We start from the raw sequence: 7,452 nt of genomic DNA on the forward strand, positions 1-7,452 counted from the left end.
TACAGCCAAGTGGTTTATATTACCATGCTCTTTTCCCATTGGGAATTTTTCCACAGAATTTGTGTGTGTGTGTGTATCTGTGCGCGTCCCTTTTCGGCCAAGAAGTACAAGCTGAGTCATGCTTCTGCCTGTGCCAGCAATAAGCTAGACCTAGGAAAGATGCATTTCTCCTTTAAGACCAGAATATTCAAACTTCATCAGTAATAGCATATTAGAAGCCTCAGGAGCTGTTTTTTTCTTAGGCTTAGCTCTTTTGCCCCAAGAGCGAGAAGGGAAAGTGTAACAAGGTTTCTCTGTGGAGTTTTGATTTTAACTGACCCATCTTACGGAACCACTCTCCCCCTCCCTTTCCTTTTCCCCCCTCCCTGTTCCGAGGCATGCAAAATGGCTGCTGCCTGGCCAAGTCGTCTTCCGTCTGGACAGAGAATCAAAAGGCATGGGGTGTGGCTCTTTTGGGTATCTGCAGCCATGGTTGAATCTAACTATTTCATCTCTACGTGGCATCATCTGAACCAAAAACAAGAAAGCCATTTTGGAATAAGACCAGAGTTGGAGACAGTGTGGGTAGTTTTGGCATAAACCGAGTGTTGGCTGAGTTGCCAAATTGAGCTATTGTGTTATCGGCGCAACGTTACTCAGTACAGCCAGGGTTGTGGGACTTTGCCTAGAACTGGCTGGAAAGGTTTATTCCCAGTATCAAAGGAAACGGTTTGTTTTGTATGTTTCTTGAATGTTGTATCAATTGTTGCTTAAGTACTAGAACTGCAAACAATTTTATGTGCTTGGTCAATGTGATTATAATGGGCCATGCCATAGGGTAGGTTTTAACTTATCCCATTTCCTTTCTTGTTATTCATTTCTGGAAACAGGATTTGATTATATCTCTGTGCCAACAGCTTTTCCGTTTGTTGGTCTAAGCCCATTGACCGGCTTGTTCTCTATAAATACTTCTTTCCTTCCAAAGAGTTCTGCTTGGGAGAAATCCAGTTTTTTACTTTTAAAAAAATTATGTTGTGTCTTTGCAGGTATGTGTTCTAGCTGCTTATGGTGAGACTAGAGAGACCATCATAAGAAAACAATTCCGTAGTAATATGTACTTACCCTTTTATCATTGATGAGATTCTATGATGTGTTATACCAAGAAAATCTGAGATACATGAGGAAAAGTTATGATCTTTGATTGTCTCTGTACAGCTCAGTGTTTGCAGTAGTATAGTAAGAAGTATGGAATGGATTGCGTTTTGCTATGAAATGGAGCTATGTCGATTGTTGGAACAACAACAACAAATGGGGGCACAAATTCATGTTTATCTTGTGAATACCTGCTGGAAAAGATTAAATTTACACAATATTACTTTAGCAACTTTAGCAATAGAAAAAGGGGGCTTTTTCAAAGTATACTTGCTTCCCTCTCTAAATGAATATGTATGGTGGTACATTTGTAACCACTGCAGTAATTGCACTTCTGAGACAGTTCTGTCATCTAAATAGTTGTTTTGGATTGGAAAAAAATGCCCGCAAAGAGAATATGGAAAATTCCTCTTTGTCAGTATAACTGGGCAATGAATTGGTATGCAATAGAATATACTAGTACCTAGAACATAGCAACGGGAGATAACACTGACTACAAAAGCTGCCTTTCTAGAATACGGGAAGCTCTGGATTATGAAGTGCAAATCTGCGTGTGTGGACATGAAATACTAAATGTTAACAGTATTTTTAAAGTTCCAAACGTGTTTCACACAGCAGATACAGGGGATGGACGCTGGCTCAGCGGTAGAGCTTCTGTCATGCAAAAGGTCCCAAATCAAAATATCTTCAATTTTAAAAAGGATCAGATAGCAGGTGATATGACAGAGCTCTGCCTAAGATCTTGTCGAGCAATGCCAGTCAAAATAAACAATACTGACCTTGATAGGCTAAGTAGAAAGCAGCTGTGTATACCATGAAATTACATTCTAAATGTCTCTTCAGCAGGGGAAGTTAGCTTATGGAATACTTGAAATATGTGGTATAGTTTACTACTATTACATGTGCTACATTTACACTTATAAATAGCTTGTGCATGACAAATGAAGGATTAGTTAATGTGGCATGTTTGAAGTTAAAGCTTTTGAAAATAATACAGGAAGCTCCCACAATATATTTAACTCAATTTATCAGCTGTTTAAATTGTTTCCGATTTTTAACCTGTAGAAATGTGAAATTAATTTTCTATATGAAGTAAACTTGATTATGCACTTTCACTAAGCCCTGTTTTTAAAACCTAGTGTAGTGAAGGTTAGCCTCAGTGTTTTGTTGTTGAAAATGTCTAGAAAATTGGGTATATATATATATTTATTTTCCTACAGGGTGACAACTAATGGGCAACTTCGAAAGGCCTCTCCAACTATCATTTATTAGTACAAGTAATATGCAGTTGACACTTGCCTATCGTGGTAACAGGTATTTTCCTTCCAGCTTTTGGTTTCTGTGACAGGGATGCTGCATTTTTCTAGCTGTCTGAATACTCTGTCGTATTTCTGGGCCGTTTCGGCTCTTTTTATCCGCATTCATTGCTTTAACCTTTTTTATGTGGAATGCAATTGTGCAAGGATAAAGCCAGTGATATCACTGGTATACTGAGTGCCATTCCGTATGACTTAAATGTAGCCGAAGTCTTACTTTATGTAAACGCTACTAATTTAACGTTCCACATAACCTCGCTAAAACCCACAAAATTCCTGCCAAATTCCAGCAACAATCAGAATTTTATAGCACTTAGGGGAAAATCCAGAAAAGTGGATTCCCCCTGAAAAAACGCTACACTTCTGAGCACAAGCTGCAACACATCAGCGAAAGACATGTGTGTTCTCAAATAGTGGTAGAAAGAATGTCCGTCCCTAGCTCTCGCCCCCGAGCTTCCAGAGACGCAATCACCATTCCCCCCCCCTTAAACCGGCAAAAGCAACAAATAAGTGAGGCTTCTCCAACTGAAGTCCCTCCACAGAAGTGCTTAACAGTAAAACAAAACTCCCTTCTGCAATTGTCTTTAAAGTTTCCGAGCACAATATAGCCCCCTGTTCGACACTGCCCGTCATTTCGGCCACAAATTGCGCCCATCGGGGGGGGGAGTTTTTTTTTTTTACTTGAAGAGTGTGTAAACAATTAAGTGCCAGCTCCTACACCAGCAAAAAAGGTCTTTCTGAGACAATGAATGAACAAATATTCGTTGCTGGTGGTATTTTGGTTTTTTTTTTTTTTAAAGTATTTAAAGGGAAAGGGGCTTTCCGGGAGCATGAACACAACAGTTCATTGGCTATTCTGTTTGATTGACAGCCAGGGACAGGAAGAAGCGCGGAAAAATATCGCCTCCTTTGTTTCGATTCCAGCAAGACTGGAAACCTGTGGGGAATGAATAGAACGTTACTGGGGCCCATTCTGCACAAGGATCAATGTGGCAAATTGCTTACAGAAAGAAAAAAACGGAATTTAAAATAGTGGAATTCAGCGTAACACATACCTGCCTTTGTAGTGGAATCCAGTTGTGTTTCAATTGTTTCCCACAGGTTTCCGGTCTCGCCAAAAATCGCTAGAAAGGAAGTGATTTTTTCTGTGCTTTGTCCCGCCCCTGGCCATCAATCAAACGAACAGCCAATGGGCGGCTCTTACCATGCTCCGGAAAAGCCCCCTTCCCTTTAAGAACAGGTTTAAAAAAAAAAAGAAAAACACATGTTGCAACGAATATGCCTTGATTCCTTGTTTCCTTGCTTCCTCCTAACGTAGAGACCCATCTAGCTGGCAGCTGGCGTGTGAGCTGCCGATTCATCGTTGCCAGGCTCCCCCGAATGAAAAAAAAATCCCCGCCCCCGTGCATGGGTGTGATTTTTGGACGAAAATAAAGGGAACTTGTAAACGGGGCTGTGTTGTGCTTGGTGACTTGAGGGGAGCTTTAAAGCAGCTCTGTGGAGGGACTGCAGCCGGAGAAGCCTTGCTGGGTGAATGAAGGCTCGCTGGCTCGTTGCTCTCCACTTGCTCTGAGAAAAAAAAATGGCGATCGCTTCGCCAGAAGTTCAGAGGAGAGAGCCAGGGGGAGGGACTTTGCTGAAACCGCAACAATGGTAACGCACAGAACTTTTCAAAACTGTTGCAGATTGTTTGCAAGAGTGTAGCGCTTTCCAGATGGTGAATCCACATTTTGGGATTTCCCTAGAAGCGCTACAACAAATCGCTTTTAGCGGGACTGTTTCAGGAGTGTGGCAGATTGTGTACAACATTGTGCATAACTGCATATTAGTAGCGATTACAATTTGCAACCCTTCTGCTACATAAAGCTTGTGCGGAATGTACCTGGGACTTCAATATTCCACTAGAATTGATGGTATGCGGAATGATGAAATTCCACTATTAAATATAGCATTTCTGCATACTGCAAACATTTAGCAACATTGGTCATTGTGCAGAATGGCCCTGAGTCACATACATACACAGTGCACCAACATACATACTAGAGTCAGTGGCATTTATGAACTTCCTTGGAAGTATTTGTTTTTATTTTATACTTCCTGTTGTGATACTCCAGTACAGGAATGTTCATGAAGTTACTTAAAATAGTTGGGAGAACATGGCTATCCTTTCTGCTTAAAGTTGCCAACTCTAGAGATTTTCTGGGGTGGAGCCAGGAGACAGCAGGGTTCGGGGAAGCAGGAACTCCAGCAGAGTATTATGCCATAGAATCTACCCTCCAAAGAAGCCATTTTCTCTAGAGAGACAAGTCTCGGTTGTCTGGAGATCAGTTGTAAAAGTGGGAGTTCTCTGGGCCTCACCCGGACGTTGTCAGCCCTACTTTTGCAGTAACTGTTTCCCATTTTTAACCTCACTTGCCAGTCTAAAGCAGCTAACGCCATTGCTAAATTACTTAAATAGATATAAAATTGGATGTACATTGTCATATGCTGAAATTTTGCCTATCTTCCTGGAAATTAAAAAAAAACTAGTAAAGTGATAAACAGCTATTGTTCCTCCACCCCACAACCATTACTTAGGGATAGGTCACAATATTATCTCCAAAACGGAGTATCTTGTTCTTATTTTCCTGCTGTTCATGTCCCTTCATGCTAATTTTTGCTTTCTTTCTTTTTAATAGAGAATTTTGGTGATCTGACTTGTTTTATTTTCATGCATTTTGTGATATGGTAGTTAGGAATAATATATATATTTTATTTTTAAGTAACCTAAAGGTATTTATTTGGGGAGGATGGATATAATTATTTTAGCGCACGTGTGTGTGTGTGTACATATATATGTATATATATACTTTTAAAATAGTTTTCTAAAAAATGCCTACTTGTTTTACAGAAACTTCCCACTTGTTCTCTTGAGACTTCTATGGTTTGAATGCTCACCCTGGCCATAAAGGACTGAATTTGGCATTGTCTGACTTAATGTTGACTCACTAGAGGGAAAAAGTGTAATGCTTCAATTGGGCTCCCACAGAAGGAAGTGCATAATGGTTATGGTGCTAATGTGGCTTTTAAAGTAAAGCTTATCTAAGGAATATGGTCCATAAAACACTCAGCAGGCACACAGTAATACTGTCGCTATGACAATTTTTAAAGCTTCAGAGGTTTATTCCTTCAATAGGGGTGGTAATTAGAAATAAATAATATTACATTGTTGCAGCCTGCCTATAGACAAATGCAAATGACAAAATGGCTGATAGTCAGCCATTTTGTATGAATGCAAACAGCTGACAATAAAGTGCTTTTGTGTCATGTTGCTTGTCGCCCAGTTTTAACTATCACTTCAAGGGATTGAAAAGATTTTAAGGGAGACTGGCACCACCTTTTTCTCTGGGAAATGTCTTTAGACTATTTTGGCAGCACTTTTCAGGACTATGACAATACAAAAGCTGAAAACAGCGGCCACTTTTTAAAGGACAATTTTGTTCTTTGTTTTATAGAATGTGAAGCCTTTTAAATTTTTAAAATCTGTGCTTGAGGTGAGCTTAAAATCTAACAATGGCTCAAGTTTCTTTATGATCTAGATAGCAACTTTAGGTACTTTCGGTCTTTCCGGCTGCACAAATACAATGAATTCTAAGACATTAAATCTACTAGGCTGGTCATGGACGATCCTATTTCAATATCAAACTGTGGGGAAAGTCCAGCTGTGGAATTTCTTTTTCTTACATATATGCATGAAACTGGTTTAGGTCACCTGATTTCTTGAGAGCCATTTCAATCACTAAAAGGACCATTGTGACTCAAATCGCTGATTTACACACACACATACACAATGTTATGGGGATAGAACTTTCTAGCCATGGTAGAATAAACAAAATATATAATCACTCTCTCTGGAGATTTTAATCCAGCTTTCCTTTTAAACATATGCAGAGAAAACACTGCAAAAGGGTAGGAATACCAGACACTACTATTTATTATAGATTATTATAGGGACATTACAATTATTTTTGTTTCCCAGTTCAGTTCTGCCTCTTGTCCCACCATGCCGATCTCATTGTTTTTCGCTGCTCCAGACAGACCAACGCTCTATTTCAATCTACCCCTCAAGGCTGTTGTGTGGATGGTCCCCCCTCCGCCCCGCCAAGTGACGTGCCCTGCCACGACTCCTGTGAAAGGGTCATTTGACCTCCAAAGTGGTCCTGACTCCCATATTGAGAACCACTGCTCTGTTGGGAGGGAGTGTAATAGATCACCCTTTTACATAAAAGTACTTTTGCTCCTGAAGAAAATGTGCCCATTTTTAATCTCTTTTTTTGTTGTTGTTACTGTTGGCCCTGATATCACTGCTCGGTCAGAACAGCTTTATCAGTGCTGTGGCAAGCCCAAGGCCACCCAGCTGGCTGCATGTGGGGGAGCGCAGAATCGAACCCAACATGCCAGATTAGAAGTCTGCACTCCTAACCACTACAGCAAACTGGCTGTCCTACACCAAGACAACTTAAATACAATTAAAGCAATTAAAATAACAGTAAATGACTTCAGTTTAAAAATCTATCATTGGCTATTTAAGAACTGGAATCTCTTATCATATCTCAGACCAGCAAACCCTGTTGGATTAGAATATGTAATCTGATCTGATCTCTATTCAGAAGTTAAGCACTGTGGTATTGGATGGGACTTATTCTGGGGTAAGTATGTAAGGAATTGCAATTCTACTCAGGTAGAATCAGGTTCAAGGTTTTGGTTTTGACCTTTAATGCTGTGGCAAAACCAGCCCACTTCTGCCTTGCAGGCCCAGTTCCGTCCTTGCCCACCCTCTGATCTGGCCGATTGCCAACTCCAGGCAGATGGTAAAACGAACTCTCTGGGTAATCACTGCCTCCACCTGGCTAAAGTACAGGTCTGCAGCTGGGGGAGCCAGGACCCCTAGCTGCCCCTTACACACCTGAGGTCTATATATCTCCTATATCCAATCAAAGGTCTGGTGGTGGAGTTCCATCTTGCA

The sequence above is a fragment of the Paroedura picta genome, chromosome 4, assembly GCF_049243985.1.
Source record: "Paroedura picta isolate Pp20150507F chromosome 4, Ppicta_v3.0, whole genome shotgun sequence".
Classification (NCBI taxonomy): domain Eukaryota; kingdom Metazoa; phylum Chordata; class Lepidosauria; order Squamata; family Gekkonidae; genus Paroedura; species Paroedura picta.